The sequence below is a fragment of the Sander lucioperca genome, chromosome 3 (assembly GCF_008315115.2).
Source record: "Sander lucioperca isolate FBNREF2018 chromosome 3, SLUC_FBN_1.2, whole genome shotgun sequence".
Lineage (NCBI taxonomy): Eukaryota > Metazoa > Chordata > Actinopteri > Perciformes > Percidae > Sander > Sander lucioperca.
Genome location: NC_050175.1, coordinates 18,764,217 through 18,781,693, shown reverse-complemented (window position 1 = coordinate 18,781,693; position 17,477 = coordinate 18,764,217). Strand labels below are relative to the sequence as shown.

Below are 17,477 nucleotides of genomic sequence, written 5' to 3'. Positions count from 1 at the left end.
TGTTTCCCAGGAAATGATAAAGATTTAATCCAATTAGCTCGGCACTGTTTCACCAGACTGCAGAGGGGAATAGACTCTAATTGGGCTGAAGACAATTAGCTGAATTAATTCCAACAGAAGAATATTGTCAGATTTAAACAATATTCCCTCCGCCAGCTTCACCAGGCATTCCCTCATTTCATTTTATTCAAATAAGACAATGCATGCTATGTTAAACAGCAATGTAACTGTGGCTCATATCTTGTAAGCAACTGCTTAGAACATATTTATTCATGTTGGTGTGCTTTTCATTTCTACTGTAAATAATTAACTATGCAAACTTGTAAAGACTCATAAAACAGATTCTTTACAACCTATCAGGAGTTATAGATCTCACTTGTTTGACCTCCTTTTTATTTCGCATTCACAATTTAAGTTTATTTTCAAATTGATTCCTTCATTATTTCGAATTGATTCCTTTTGTGCCTAATGGATTCTCAGCACAGTCTCATATTCTAGATGATAAAGCTGGACAGCTGCCTAATGTTTAGCTTTATAGACGAAAGTAAAAAGCGAGAGAGAAGGAATGAAATTAAAATACCCCAACATATTAACCATTGAAGGCAGAGTGAGGGGGAATCGGGCATTGGTCATGGATGCCAGTGCTTAAAGCCGTTTTGTAGTCCTGCGCAGGCTCCACGCAGAGCTTTTGCCGTAGCCTACATAAGTGGCCTGATGTTTATACTTGTGCGCTGGTGTGTGCGTCGAGTCGGCATGTGTGTGTGTGTGTGTGTGTGTGTGTGTGTGTGTGGGGGGAGTGTGTTGTAGAGCGAGGGAGAAGTGAGAGAGTGACAGCGTTTAGCTTTGGAGCGAGTACCGACTCTAGAGTCATAGTGAGAGAGACAAAGTGTCTCCCCTGTGCTTTCTGACCACAGTGGGAAATCTTTAGCAGGAAAAGTTAACCCTCTCTTTGATTTTATGTTGTTTATGGAGAAGGAGAACTAGGAAATGAGTCAGGGGAAATGCAACGCTACCCAGCCACGGCCAAGCGACGTGTAGTTAAATTTTTCGAGAGGTGCACGTCAGGCTACGCCATAGGGTAGACGCAGAGGGGTCTGCGGGGGTACGCTGTTGATTCGACGCACAACTATAAAAAGGCCTTTAGTCTCCCTCACAGGCTCAAACACCCCATTTAGGCATAGGTCAGAACTTACCGTGTACAGCAAAGGAATAGAAAGTAGATGGGGAATGAAGAGTGCAGAACACAGGACAAGGAGGGGAAAGGTGCACAGAAGGCCCTCGGTTGGATCAAAGATCAATAAAGATGGAGAAACGATGAGGTTCCCCATGCAGTCAGGTTTACCTCCCCCCTTTTTCTCTTCTAAACAAATGCATTTCAAACAGGCTCAGGGAGCACCCCTGCTAACAATGACAAACGACAGCACATGGAGTTTTCTCTCTCTATTAACATAAAGTAATATAAACCGAAGGACACTAGTCTATAGAGAGAGTTAGGGGCTAATGTTCCATATCAGATGTGGACAATGTCAGGACTGAATACAGATTAGGCTGTGTCCTTCTCTCCCTGGGGGAATTAGGGGTTGACACCATTCTCGCTGCCAAGTGTATTATTATAACATGCTAGTGCTAGGCCTGTCTTCCCTGGACTATTAACCACACTGCCCCTCAAAACCATAACACACCAGACATCATTTTGCCAGTTTCAGCTTGTTGTACTTTACCCACTCTGGCCCTTTGTAAACTTCATGATGAGACTCTCCTCGGGCCTCTGCACAATTATTATATTATACGGGCCCATGTAACCTCAGTTTATTTAATGTCTCTCACTCTGATTAAACACCTCAATGTCATCAGTGAATGAAGGGGTCAGAGTTTGATGGGTATAGTGCAGAGTGACTGAACCTGTGCACTTTCAAAGCAGTAGGAGTGCAAAGCTGTCAGCTTGATCTGTTTGCTGATGATAGATTGCTGTCCATTTTCAGTATTGGTAAGGCTCATTGCTCATGAGGTATCAGGTGGGTGGAAAGATTATCGGAATAGCGACGCTGTGAAGAAAGCGGAAGTTAAATCTGTCCTGTTGCGGTTCCGTGGGTGTTTTTCTTATGCAATGTTGGTTGAAGTTGCTGCAAAACTTTTCTTCATGTGCTGTGTGTGTGTGTGTGTGTGTGTGTGTGTGTGTGTGTGTGTGTGTGTGTGTGTGTGTGTGTGTGTGTGTTTGTTTATATTTGTATCAAGGTCAACGAGTTGCCATCAGGCATAGATAGATACAGGTATGTTTATATGGATATACATGGATTATGTTCCATGAACTCTCTTAGAGGGATAATGAAACTGCTTTAAAACTGTCGCAATAAGCATAAAGCAACTCAGGGAAAGCAGAGAGAAGAAAATCAAATATAGAGGCTGAATGGAAAAACACTGGTTTCCTTACAGGAGCTTTTTCATGAGCACTGATGGTCCAGAACTACAGCTACAATAGAATGGTTAGGTAAGCCAGTTGAAGCAGAGAGGCACATGTGGAATCAGAGGTAAACACTGACTGAGTTATTTAAAAAAATTCTGGAAATACTTTCCGGCATAACATATCAGATTCCTGGTGTGAAATGTTTTGTGATCACAGACACAGTATGAGTATTACTGTATCTATCTTATGTTACCAATAGTGGTATCTATCTGTCGCATCCATCAGTGTGTTTCTGAGTGTGTTATGTAGTGTAGCTCTTCAAAAGGTATCTGCCTTGCGCTGTTGTTTTCACGGTAGTGGAGAGACACGGTGGCCTCTGCACACAGGAGCCAGTGTGGCTTCTCTTACCACTTCTGTGTTTGGGCACTTTAATTGCCACCACACATGGAAACATATTACGCTGGGTGATGAGATGCTGGTACTGGAAAATTCCACGCAATAATGCCTGTGGGTGTCGGTGCCATGTGAGCGATAATGTGTGGGCAGAGGCTTATTTTCTCTTTAATACGGGCATGCCCACACTGGCACCCACAGAGCCCCCGTTTGAGCTCAATAATGAAAGAAACAAGCCGTCATGGAGGCTGGGGTTTGAGGTGTTGTTAAAGTCTTTGAGGTTTTCTCCCTGTGGGCCTCTGTCTGCTGCCCTGAATAAGAGGGGCTTTGTTAGATCAGCGACAGAGGCTTTGGTGAAGCTTGTTGGACAGGCTTTTCTCTGCTGGATTCTAGGCGGGCTCAATCCTGCTTATAACTAGCCCGTTTCACCTCCCATCTCACACTGTCAAACACAGAGACAGAAAGATCGCACACAGGCAGACATAGACACCCACTGTCTTTTTGAGATATCTGATACGGTTTAAAAGCGCACAAAATTGCTTTCATTAACAGCAGTGATGTCACAACTCAAGAGGGAACCCCCAAATAACTTCATAGATTTTTTTCCCACTCTCTTCAATCTGTGTAGTGACCAAAAAAGTGGAGATTGTTTAAAAGGCTGGTAATTCATTGTGAGATACAGCTGGACAAAACTTTACTCTGAGTGGGTGTATTTTTTTAAATTGTGCAAACCAAAAGAGAAGAGGAGTCATTTGGTATTTTTTCAGCACACACAAACACAGCTTTTCCCGTTTAAAACATTTAGGTTTTCTCTTCTTAGCCCCCCTTCTTCCTATTTTTCTCTCATTTAAAACCTTCACCCTCGACCTGACTGACTGGACTCCACACTGACCTCTCCACATTCCTCCTGTCCAATCAAAGCATGGCTTACTGACCCATCTGTATCCCCTCTTGACCAATCAAGAGCGCCTGTGAGCAGCCAACAGGAAGATGTCAGCATTCCTCTCCTCTCCTGGCAGGAAGTCAGTCTCCTTAAAGGCCTGCTGGGAAACGTTTTCCTTCTTCCCAGCTTTTCCTTTTTCCCTCCCCTGACAAACAGTGATAAACTGGTCATTAATATGGCTGCCACTCTGCCAAACAGAGCCTTCTTTGTCAACTCTGAGTCCCATGTGAGCAAGAGATCTTCCAGGGCATGTCATTCTTCATGTCCCCTCTGTCTGAAACTCCCCACCCTTGACCGCTCAGCGGTGCAACCCCGCACAGCAGGAGCACGTCAGCCATATGTCTCATTTTTTACTTTATCTCATTTTTCTCTTGGCTGTCTGCAGTGCCATCTGAGCTGTTGGGATGATCAGGATTTACCTGCCTATGTTAAAATCATCTATGTTGCCGAAAAGACAGACGACAAGCATGTTTCCATGTAGCCTACATGAATAGTCTGAAGCGCAGCACATCTTGGCAGATTATTCTGAAACATGAACCACAGAGTGGTCCCTTTACACTCAGGCTCAGGATCTGCTCATTCAATTTTCTTTTCCCTTTTTACGTATGACGTTTACTTTTTGTGGGAAGAGATTGGTTTGGGTTGGATAGCAGTTATCGCTGAATGGAATCAAAATAATATCAATGTCTCCACTGTCAAAGTAGTCTGCCAAGAGATGTCCTCATTTTTGAATGGAGAGTAGTTAAGTTGATTGAAACAATGTGACAGTGCTACATGCTCAGCCTGGCCTATCAGAATAAAGTTACAGTGTTACTCAGCTTTTTATAAACATTGAATAGTGCTGTGTCAAACACAATGCTTTATGAGGAGCAGTGGGGAGCTCTCAGTATTGCATCTGATGGTCAGCTATAAATGTTGAGAGGGTGTCTCTAGCCAATGGTGGTGGTTTGTGTGTGTGTGTGTGTGTGTGTGTGTGTGTGTGTGTGTGTGTGTGAGTGTGAGTGCTTAGCGGGCAGTAGAGGGGCCTGGGGCAGTGCCATGCCCCCTACAGTAGTTTATCTTGGGCTTGTACATGCCCCCCTTGGTGGGGTCGATTCTCAGGGCACCCTGCCCCAGCACAGCTCCATTAGCGGGTGTGCTAACCTTGCAACAATGCTGTGACACCCTCGTTTTTCATCCCGCCCTGCCTTCAGCCTTCTTTCTTCCCTCAGCCCAACCCCAGGGCTTCCCAGATGAGGCAGAGTTGAGGGGGGCTCTCTTGTCCGGCTGTGAGAGACAGTCCACTGCCATTCCACTCAATCAACACTTAACTGAGGAAGTTAGAAAGGAAGCCTGGTATAGTTTGTTTTCAAAAGAAGATAAGAAAAATGTACTTCACATATTTATTATAGATTTTGTAACGCAGGACCTGTGAGCACATTCAGGCTCGGAGCTGCAATGATAAATCCACCCATTACGCTTATCTTTTAAGCCTTGTAATGTGTTAGAAAGCTGCATGCATTTTTTGTGTTAGCGGGTCAAATTTGACCCATGATTTAACTCAGCCCAAAATACTGATAAAACAATGATTATCATCCAATATTGTTTTTCATTTACATTTAAATACTCTTTTAAATGTTATTTTTTTGGCCCCATTGGTCTTTGATCTTAAAATATACCACCCATTTTTAACTTAAAAAATGTTTAAATTCACTCATTATATTTCCAATAATAAAGACAATGGGTAATTATGTTATCTGACTATAATATACTAATATTAGAACACACCTCCAAAATGATTTGCTTTTTCAACTTAATATTATAAACCGTAGTGATATCTGTGGTGTTACGGGTCAAAATTGACCCGTATAGATTTAGGTTAAAAAGGTAAGTCTTTGAACAAGAATACACATCTAATGAAGATGAGGGTCTAAATGACCCAGATGATCAAAAAGAGTTCTTTAAATAAAAAAAAATAACATTGCAGCAGCATTAAACGGCATTTAATGGTCATCAATAAAAAAAAGGTCTTATCCATGACAGTATCAAGATAATCACTTTGGGTTATTATTTGTTGATCTAAAAGCAAAAACAGTGTCATAACACCCAGGATTTGTAAGTATAGCCATTCCCCTTGATATCATCATCACTTTCCCTCCAGGGCACGCAGATGCAGGGCTAAATTTCATCTACAAAGCAGCCCACAACCGTCAATATTCTCTGCTGGGTCATATTTGACCCCTAACACCACATATGTTACTTTTTTTAGAGACATTAAGAATTTACTAAAATTTTCAAACCAACTTTTGTTGTGTTAGAATAGCCATGTCTGAGGATATCATGAAGCCTTGTTCCAATAAAAAAAAAGTAAATGGTAGTTTTTACACATCTGAACTCGAAAACGGGTCAAAATTGACCCTAAAACAATATAAGGGTTAACAGGTCAAGTACACACTGCATTTGCCGAGATTTTAAGTGAAGAGATTCAAGTAAAACAATAAAATAATGATGGAATAGGTTTTTGATTTGTATGTCTCTTATCTGTATCTATGAGTTGCGCTCCCCTTTATCGAGAGTGTCTTTTCAAGTGTTACAAATTTGCCCCCTGTGTGCTCCTCCTTGTTTTTCTCTCATTCTGCCGTCTTTCTTCATCATTAGTTACTGAGTCCTTCAAAATACCAACATAAGACAAGGAGCAGTTAAGTTGGAACAGGAGGGCTTTCTGTAGGGTAACAACACGTTCTGTACTTCTAAAGGCTTGACATGTTGTACAGCTCTCTTTAAATTAAGGACAAGAGACATGTTTACATTTTAGTACTGAGAGCAGCTCTCGTTTAGTAAATGAAATGCAGATGACATGTCCTGTAAAATCGATTTAAGACAAGATCTCTAATCATCATCAATCACATCATCACTGCGGAGACGGCAGCAGCAGCGCTGTCTCACAGCTCTTTTTTTCCATTCATGCAGATCACACTTCATGAATACATTTATCCAGGATGACCTTAATGGCCCAGTTTCATGTGGGTGTAAAAGATGGTGAGCATTTTAACTCCGAGGTTAAATAAGGCCTAGGGCATCGAGACAGAGACGTGCTTGTAAATGATTATGCGATTTTAAAGCCAGTGAAGACCTTATCAGTTTACTATGTTTTAGTATTCCCTCCTAATGGCCTGCTTCCTTTTACAGGATAGTAATTCAGGATCTTCCAACTCACAGCTGTGAAAACTGTGATATTTCCTGACATTTCACCTCAATTCTCTGATGAACTTTCACCTCTGAAGGATTAACAAACTGTCACTGTGTCAAGGTTTCCTCTTAACATTCCACAAGTGGCAATCAGATACAAGAAAACAAATTTGGACTTGGAGTGGTGCATTTTGTGTCGCTGTGCTGAGGAGCTAGATTTCCATCAGTACTCTTTATACTCAGAGCTATTTATTTGGGTAGCTAAGCAGTCATCTATTCTTTCCTTTTTCACTGTCTACTTGCATGCTTTTTGTGTATCAGTGAAAACGCTTACTGGCTCCTCTTCTTGGCAGGTGTTTTGCAGCTATGCTCGCTGCTTCTCCGTACATAATCAATCTACGCAAAGCTTTTGAAGGCGGCAGGAATAGAGAAAGCAAGGCCCGCCTGCCTTCCTAACACGCGTGGATGATTAAATGGATGTAATGTATATTCCTGCCCGTTTTGGCCTCCCTGTATTTTTTGTTGCATGTCTATTCATCCTAGACACCACTATGATCCATCATATGTACTGCTGATGGATATCCATGCCCTTCCTAAGCTGCCCTGGACACATACTTATTGTATCCTTTTACTGAGGCGGAGTGATGAACTCATGTGGCCCTGGTACTACAGTGGCAGATACTCAATAGGTGAATGAGTGAGGGGGTTATAAAAAGCAGAATTACAGCACACGATACCCACCGCACTGTGGAGCTGAGTGCAGGAAGAAAGAAGGATGAAAAGACATGAATAACATGACAAATCAAAGTACTCTGAAACAGCAAAATCTCAGAGGAATTACATGGTTGTTACAGTTCTTTACTTGAGCAGGATGAATGAATTAGTTTCTTTTTTTCCGCCACTCAGGATTGTGTGTGATAAAACATTCAATCAGAAGCAGCCCTGGGTGATACTATTTTAGTGCTGGGTGCAGTGTCCTCCTGCATTCTTCTTTCTAGGGAATTTAGCCTGATTTATGGTGAAGCCTGGGCTACATAGATGAGGGTTTTCCTGCTGGTACGATATATCCATCTATGGCTATAATGAAATTCACCAGCATACAATTCAAAATTTGTCATTGAAATGATAAAAGAACTAATTAGAGTTAGACACATATGGAGTTTTGTGATTTGTAAAAATGCACCTCCATCCATTAGTCTTCATCATACATTAAGCATTTCTTTTCATTTGCTGCCATAGATACATTTAAAAAAAAAAAAAAACTTAAAATAAATATGACCTGTGCTGAGAGGAAGGATTTGTTCAAAGGAAATGAATTAGGGCTAAGCCTTTTATCTGAGGACCAGCCACCCACTAGCTGTTATCAATAAAATAATCAGATCTAGATGAAACACTCAGATTTCTTTGCCTTTCATACAAAAAATCCTTTCAATCTTTTGGGGGCAGGATTAAGCATATATCTGACTCTATATCATCCACAACTATTGCAACTAGTGGAGAAGTGAGGGCCAAATCTAATATTAGTGTGCTGTCTCCATCTAGTATGCACTGTTGAAATTTAAAAGAGAAGAAGCACCCTCATCTGCTGCAAATGCAGATGTAAGCCTCCTAATAAGGAGGCTTAGGGAGCGATGAGAGAGGGCCACACAATGAATTAGCTCCTGATTATTGCTATCATGGCAGTATAATCTTATTTAAGCTGCCTTTTTGCCTAACCCTGTGCCGAACCATGCTTTTACCCATGCTGATGGGGCGACCTGACTCTTTGCTCTCCTGCCTGAGGGCATTAGCTGAACTGATAAGGGGAATGGTATGGAAAGGTTGAGAAGGAACACTACTACTGTATGTGCAGAATAATTAGAAAGTGTGAACATCCTTTTCCTCTCACACTGACTTTGAGTGAAGAACGGTCTTTACATCGACTGCCCTTCGCAGACCGGACGCTCATGCATGTATCCTGTCCAGTATGTTGCCCCCATGTGTGGAAGGACCTATATGAGGGTAAGAGAGTGAGGAGAGGGACAGGTGTCGCTGGCAGAGTGCCCAGGTGACCTCGGCATGCACTGGAGAGTGTGGTGCCTATGTGGGCACAGGTGTGGTTGGCACTGAGCTGCTGTGTTACAGCGTGTCCCATGCAGTCTCACCAGCCGGTGTGACCTGGCAAGGAGCTGCGTCCTTCCCCTTTTCTGCCCTCTTGGCCACAGACGTATATACAGTAGTTGATGACTTAATTCTTGCAAGCTGTGTCTGATTAAATAAGCCCTGATAGTGGTATTGATCAAGATAGCACAAATTAATCTTGTCATTGTCTCCCAAAGTAAAGCACATAATGTATTACTGAGTGTTTGAAGTGGTGTGTGATGTTTTCAGTTTTTATGATATATGACAAATAGAGCTGGAACCAGAGAATATATAGTTGTTCACTTATTTTGCTTGAAAAATGACTACAATTATGAATCCATTATCAAATTATTTGGTGAATGTTTTTCTGTCTTATCGACTAATTGACTGAGACGATTAAGATGTTACAGCTCTAGCTTACAGTTTAATTCATAGTGACCATCACAGTTCTTGTTCCATGGACACTACCGCAACATTTTGCATCAATGTAAGAGTCTAGTTCCCCAGCCAAGCATTTTCTGCCCCACAGCTTTCTAGCAGTGTTAGTGTTTTCCATTTGCTAGACATGGGGACTAGCAATTAATGACTTTATAGGGATATGTGTGTGTTTTTTTTCTGTGTGAAAGACAATATCAAAGGTGGATAGTCATTATACAACAGCAGTCCAAGTGTTGCACATCAGAGATTTAAAATGTCCACAGGGGATTGCCTCTTTGCTAAAGACACTTCTCACATCTAAAACTTCAAGGACACCCTTTAATTTAAAGATCTTCTATAAATGATTAATTTAATATTGATGAATATTTAACATTTCTTAATAAATTAGTATGTATGCTATTAAGCACTACATGCATCTGCATAAGCAGGACTGTGAGCTCTTCAGGATGGCTAACTCTTCTGATCATGTGTATATGCCGTTTGTGTATGTGTGTGCTCCATTGTGTGAGTGAGTGTGTGTGTGTGTGTGTGTGTGTGTGTGTGTGTGTGTGTGTCCATGTGTGCACCACGGGAATTGTCTTGCTCCGGTTGTATTTTGACATTTGATTTATGTTAGTGTGAAACCATTTTCATGCAAGCCATTATGCAATCTATAAAAGCAAGCGTGTGGTTTTCACTGAGCATGGGGACCTGCTGCCGCATCGTTGGCATACCAAGTGGCTCTTCTTCGTAAATTTCATTACACTATAGACACCGCTACAGCTCTGGCCATAAGCTAAAGGTGCCATCGGCTAATGAAGGAAGAGGCTGTGGCTGAGTGTAGATGTATGCTGGCATCACCGCGGGGTGTTATAAATATCTGTGCATATTTCTGACAGATATTAGAGTAGACTGACACTGTTGCTTTGACCAATATGTAACTACTCTTTACTGACTTGTAAATAAAACAATATCTGCATAAATAAAAACAGTTGGGAAGAAAACCAGTCAGTAAAAGATGGAATTATTGCATGGATAGAGCAGACAAAAAAACAAACATTTGAGGGTCTCATCATTAATTATTATTATTATATGTATTATTAATATTAATTTCAAAAAGTATTCAACAACATGTGAGAATGTACTTTAGCTTTGTTAAGTACTTTGGCTTAAGTTGAGCTATTCAATTTGACCTATCAATGTTATCCCCCCCCCCCCCGCATTTAGAAACGGACAAAGAGAACCTCAGCTGTAAAACAGCCCAAGGATAGGTAGAAAGGTAGAAAGAACAGAGATGGAGAGAGACAGGCATCTCTTTCCCCAAATTACCTTAAATCATAACCTGAGATTAATTCATATACTTTTTTGTTTTCTTTGTCTCTCACCCTCTCTGTCTTTCTTCCCTTGTCTTTTTCTGTCTTTCTCTGTTTTGCTTTTGTACACGTTGTACGTGTTGTCCTTTTTAAAAATACATTTTCTAATGTTTTCAGCATGTTTTATGTAAACACAAGTTGCCTTGCCATAACAAGGATTACTTTCACTTTTTTTCTGATAGGTACATTTTTGATTCAAACCTCTTCTACTTTTAAGCATATTCTGGGCATTGTGTCAATCTGTGTAACAATACTGTCAAATTGTGATTAGATGGAGATGTTGGGCCTTGATTACTCCAGTGCATCATTCCAATAGAGCCCTATTGTAAAGCCTGAATATCACCACTACTCCAAAGTGCATCTTAATACTATACTCTACTCCTTTAAATCAGTTTAAAGTCGCCTACACAAGCCTCAGACCTATTCATCTACACTCCAATCCTTCCATGATACTGAAAAGAGATGCCTTTTACATTGGAAGGCAATACAATGACAATTAGATTATGGCGGCTGCACTTTGGTCATCCATGCGGCTGCTTTGACCCCAATGATTGGTTAAGCTCCGGCTGCGTGGCTCAGCTGGGAGACAGAGGTGGTGCTCATGGCAGCTCCATTGTTCAATGAAGAACTTCTTTATGTGCAGCTGGTGTTGCCTCTGATGTGATTTGGCCTTTCTCTCCTCCTCTATTTGGATGATAAAAAGCTTTACTTTAGGGGCTGACTGGAGTGGCTTATAGGCCTGTTGAGAGATGAAAATTTGAGGAGATGGTTGGAAGACTTACAGGGATAGTTTCCTGCTGATGCTCTTTGTGAATTCTCATTTCACTTGCAGGTGGACATCGTTGTTTTACCAACCATGAGTAATTTTCCCTACTGATTGAATTGGTAATGCCCTGTCCATGAGACTCTGAATGAAACACGTATAAGATTGTTGGAAGTTTTTCAGACTAACATGCGCACACCTTAAATTGACCTGCAACACAATTTTTCACATTTTCCCCATTTTAACTGTATTACTGATAAATGCTTTGGTAATAAATACAGAAACTACAATCAGCCTTATTTTCTTATTTATATATATATATATATAGTCTTATATAGTCTTATTTTAGTTCACAGTCACATTTAAATTTAATGGTGCTTAACAAATGTACATTCAGAAATGTAAACAAAGCATTATTACTGTCAATGCACCGTATTATTGCCTCTGCCTCATACATTTTTTTTGTTAACACTGAAATAGCAATCATATCTAAGATGATTAAACTTCCATGGAAAGGGGAGTATCTAACTAAGTATCTAACCCAGTGTGGGAAATATTGAGTAATGAGGGAGCCAGAGACAGATGAGCTCACGACACAAGGTAAATATTTATATATTTAGCAGCCAATATTTTTTTTTTTTTTCATAGAAGCAGTCTCGGCTCTCTGCTGTTACATTTCTACCTCTCTCACCCAAGTAAGTGAGCGGTACCGCAGCGTGTAGCAAATGTTCTGAGCTGACATTAGCATTGATGTAAAAATGCAAATAAATCCTTGAATGCACGGGCAATTAAGTGATATCCCACAGTTGTGGTGTTGAAATAAAATCCAGTCCTTTTTGTCCGAGACCGAGACAACCCTGAGTAAAAATGTGGTCCATTTTGTGACAAGACCTAATACAACAGGTCTTTCAACACAGCTCTGCCGACCGAAAGTGCATGCAAGCCGGGTTGAGACTGTAAACAAAGTGAGAGGAGGGCTAACATTAAGCTAAAGCTAACTCCTTATCAGTTGTTAATATGCAGCATTTTCCTCGCCAATGTACAGTCTTTAGCAAACAAAACGGATGATCATTCGGCTGCGGATCACCACTCGTAAATGTATTATGGACTGGACGATGAGTGTGACGCCACCAAAGCAAGACACACAAGTATAGATCGTGTTTTGCAGTTGACTAATCACTCACCGACCCTCCCCCTCTCACACACATTGGCCAACTCTGGCAGACTTGCTCTCTCCTCCTTTTTCAACATGAAATAAAAAAGTCATCAAATTTGCAGGTCGCAGTCTGGAGCCCTGATATCTGATGCAGAGAAATAGGGCCGCCTCTTCGATGCTCTACATTTACATGATCCTTCTTACACGTACCCGTACTCAAGCAATACCTCAAGATTGAGATAAGAGAGCGTTCTTTCAACCACCCCCTTCGGTAAGGTCACCATTTCCCCATTTCTTACTCAGTATCATATCACTGTGGTTGGGAAGCGGAAAAAGCCCAGTAAACAGTCTTGAATAAACCACATATAACTGACTGTCCCTCTTCAGTTGTAGAATATTGTTTCTTACTCAACCCATGAGGTTTTCTTAGATTGGCTAAGCATCTACCAGTGGTGCTATTTTGTATCTGGTTCAGTCTGTTCTTCCTCTCCTGTCAGACATACAGCAGAACACATAGGCCTGCTGTCAGAGAGTATTTTCCAGCAGCCAAAAGGTTTTAAGAAAGAGACAGAAGCCTCCCAGCATTCAGCCTGTTAGCTCCACACCTCTCAGAGCTTGTGGTATGTGGGAGAGAAGCTGTCTGACAAGACCACCTCTCCTGCCAGACTCTGAGAGAAGGTGGGGGAGGATGAAAGAAGTGGGGGAAGAGGGAGAGAGATGGAGAGAAAGAAATAGAGAGAGGAGCCTAGAGACTGTTTTCCTAATCTTTATGTATTAACAAAAACAACATATTCACTCAAGCTTGTCAAACCCTTTCACAATCTCCTGAAGGAGAGTCTTGGACAGGATTTGTTTACCTATCCGAGAGAGAGAGAGAGAGAGAGAGAGAGAGAGAGAGAGAGAGAGAGAGAGAGAGAAAGTGTGTGTGTTTGTGTGTTAGAGAAAGAGAGTGTAGCATGACTTTTTATTGGTTTGAGTGTGTCTAAGTGTACTTCTGTCAACACGCATGTGTTGTGTCCAGACAGTTGAGTTTTAGACTGTAATTGGTTCATGTTTTTGAACTCTGTGCTCTCTGAATGGCGTCTAGGTAACAACGGTGTATGAATTTTTCATTGCACGGAGCAGCCGCGGCTCCTCGATCCTCTCTGGGCAGATCTGTGTTTGTTTAGACTAAACTTAGGGTGACATGGCATCTGCATTTGGGTGTCAACATGAATGTGAGAGTGAGAGAGAATTCATTACCACCCCGATCCTTCAGCCTCAGTGTGTCAGCTTGGGATAATTGATGCAGCTCGTCCTTGTGTGTACAGTAGCTAGCACATTGTATTGCTGCTCCGAATCACTCATTCTTTCCCAAATGGGCAGGATATTTTTTTACGAGCCATTCTATTCACAAAAGATATATTTTTATCTCTAATAAAAATATGTATTTGATTCATTCTTACACTTTCCCCACATTTCCACCTCTCTTGCTTTGATTTTTATCTCCCTCTCTGTCTGCCCAATTGCATTTCCTTTTTCTCTCTACCCTTTTCTCTGCCGGTGGTGATTCTCTGGGGCTCCTCATGTTATCCAGTCAGTTGATAGTGTATGCCTCCATGCATCACAGCTCCTAAGCTGTGATTGAAACATCAGACAAGGAGGACGGGGCCCCAGAGATTCTTCCGGCCTGACACCAGCTCTCAGCGCCAAGTTTTATCATACCCAGTGCCTGGCTTCCACACATATCAGGTATGCTCCATGGCACCAATGTATATTAATCAATGATAATATGATTACCTCTGAATGGGCCGTATACATTATTTAAAGCAGTGTCCCTTGGCTTACAGTGCGTCTGACTTTCAAATTAAACTCAGAGTCAATAATTAATGTTGAGATTAACTGAGAGCACCTTTAGAGGGCAGGTGTTGAGAGCACATGTATTGTGTGTGTGTGTGCGTGTCTGCGTGTGAGAGAAGGAGCAAGACAGAGAGAGAAATTCTGTGTGTGCGCACCCGTTTGTGTATACTATTGACATGGAACCAGTCATGTGGAGGAGTGATCATGATCTTGGCTCTGTTCCCTGAGGGATCATCTCTAACAGCCCCAGGCAGACACCGTAAACTCCCTCACTTCTGTTTGGAGAGACAATCTTCCCTGCGTCTCCCAGACATGTGGATGACACTAACAGAAGCCGGGGAGATGGTGAGGTTTTGTTTTTCTTGCAGTGACGTGGGCTGAAGAGTTATCTCCATCTCTCCGAGCCAGGGGGTCATGTTGTCTGAGCGAGAGCCTGGGCTTTCTCACACGTGGATGGACTCTCTGTACGGTTCAAGGCCCCTGAAATCTGTCTGGGTGATAAGCTGCCAGCACAGGGGGGAACAACAACAGATAGGGCTTTTAAAGCAGTTCAGCTGGACTGGAAGGCTTCTGTCTGTCTGCCTGCCAACAGCCTGATTACTCAATCCAGCTTTTCTGTTGTTCACAATCTGCCCAAAGAGCTCCCGGGGCTTGGCCTCACGGCTACCTGTCAATACCAGGTACTGGCATGAATACTGTTGCTCCACACAGGCTGTGCACGGAAGTTTACAGGAAGTGTAATCTCATGTAGCAACACCTTCGGCTCTAAACAACCTCAAACCCAGCAGCTAAAAAGGAAAGGCTATGAGGTCGGCTGTTGTCTTCAGTCAATCCAGTAAACTTTCAGTATTGACACTTGCAGCTTACTGCTGTAGAGGTAACAAGCTAGTCAATTCAACAAGAAAGGAAATTAAAAAAAAAAAGACTTTTGATAATTAGAGGTAAAAAAAAAAAAGCCTCAATAGACCACATACTGTTTAGTACACCTTCCTCGAAAGAAAGGCAAACCATAGATGACGGTCCGACGAGTGTGTGCAAGATTCAAAGAATCAAGCTTGCAACCAAACTTCTGCTCAAGAAAGTCTCGTTCTGCTACGTATTACTGACGGAAATTTCTCCAGACCTGTGTGGCCGTGAACAGAGGTGTGGCTTCACTGATTACAGTAAGTGCAACCTCAAACTTTCATCAGACGTACAGAGAAATGTGCCAAATTAAAGGATATAAAGCCTCAGTGATAACATAGGGACATTCTTGCTATATCCTTCAGTGCTAATTGAAACAAATAAGTTATATGTAAGCTTATTTCTTTTTTTTTAAAGTGCTTATTGTGCTTTTTGGCTTTTCCCCTTTCCTTTATTGTATTATATATCTTTCTGTGCACATTATAGGTTTACAAAGTGAAAAAGCCCAAAGTCCACCCAAAGGGACTTACCATCTTCCAGAAACACACTGTTCACAAACTGCTCCAAACAGCTCTATTGTAGTCCAGCCTTTACTTCCGTGACGAATGTGTGTCACTTTGTAACACACGTTATAATGCTCGCCTAGCTGCTAGCTCAACACACAGGGTGAAAAGAGGAGCTTCAGCAATGTGCAGTACAACAAATATATGGTGTTTTCTGAAAATTAAACCACATAAACCTATTCTGGTAAAACCTCTAAATACAATTATGAACCTGAAAATTAGCATAATATGAGTATTTAGTACTTTTTTTAAAGCATAGAAAAAAACAAACAAAGAACAAATAGTTGGTCCCCTATACATCTATATATATATATATATATATATATATATATATATATATATATATATATATATATATATATATATATATAAAATGTATACTGATGGAGATTGAGTAATCATCTCAAGGTTACAAACACAATTCATTTTTTCCAGTATTGGAAGAATTTATCAAACAGTAGAGTTAGCAAAAAATGTCACAATATCTATCCAGTCAGTCTTTTTTAGAGGTTCGGTCTGCAACAACTTTCGTCTTAGGTGAGCTTATTTTAAGGAACTTATTTTACCTTCAAGCTTATGCAAGCGCAACTCAATAAACTGAGCAGGATTTTATGAAATTGATTTCCCCTCAACATTAACGTTCTGCTAATAAGAATGCATATGATTTTAAAAAGTACAAAGTAATTTAGCAGAGCTGATCTTAATAATACCAAACAACGTGATAGCAATTCATCCTTAGAAGTCACTGACGGAAGGCACGTTTTCAATAGACCAACCTGCAATAAAAAGCTCAGCGTCTCAGTCAGTGGCAGTCTGTTAGTCAAACACGAAACACATAAATCTTTTGAGAAAACATCCATCATGATTCACAGTTGTTTCAATTACAGTGCTCAGCACCGCAATTTAAGTAAATTGATTTTAGCTCTTGGAACTAAAAGACTGGGTTTAACAAATAAGTACTCCCGAAATGTAAATTTCATAATTTTCCACAAAACCGTTTGAGACTGAAGGCCAAACCTTGGTTTAGGGTTGCTTAGAAAAAAACATGTATTTTACTTTCCACAATTTTACTTTTCACAAACATCCCCTCTCTGCAACCACCTCCCAACCCTTCACACAGACCCAAATCCCACACACATACCGAACCAAACCACACCACACACATACTTGTGATCATCTCTCTGATGACCTCTGCTTTCAGTGTATGATGGATCATCCACAGTTCCAGGACATCTATTTCCCTGCCCATGAAAAGAGGCACCAACTTTGAGCTAGGGTAGTTTAGGGCCAGATGAATGACTTTGTTAGGACTGTATGGATTTCACATCTGTTCAATTCCACTCAACCCATTCTGAACATAAAAAACAAATGTAGACGATTATGGGTGAGGTTTAATTACAAGGATTACATGAAAGGAAGAAGATGCCTCTTCAG

The 17,477-nt window shown here is 41.2% G+C and overlaps 1 long non-coding RNA gene across 1 annotated transcript; it reads right to left on the bottom strand.

Annotated features, from left to right (window-relative positions):
* Positions 1–1,039: 1,039 nt before the first annotated feature.
* On the bottom strand, positions 1,040–16,694 carry LOC118494794. The gene is made up of 3 exons (XR_004896984.1): positions 16,683–16,694; positions 16,011–16,013; positions 1,040–1,145 (listed from the first exon to the last, which is right to left on the bottom strand). It is a non-coding gene; the product is annotated as an uncharacterized LOC118494794 (long non-coding RNA).
* Positions 16,695–17,477: the final 783 nt, after the last annotated feature.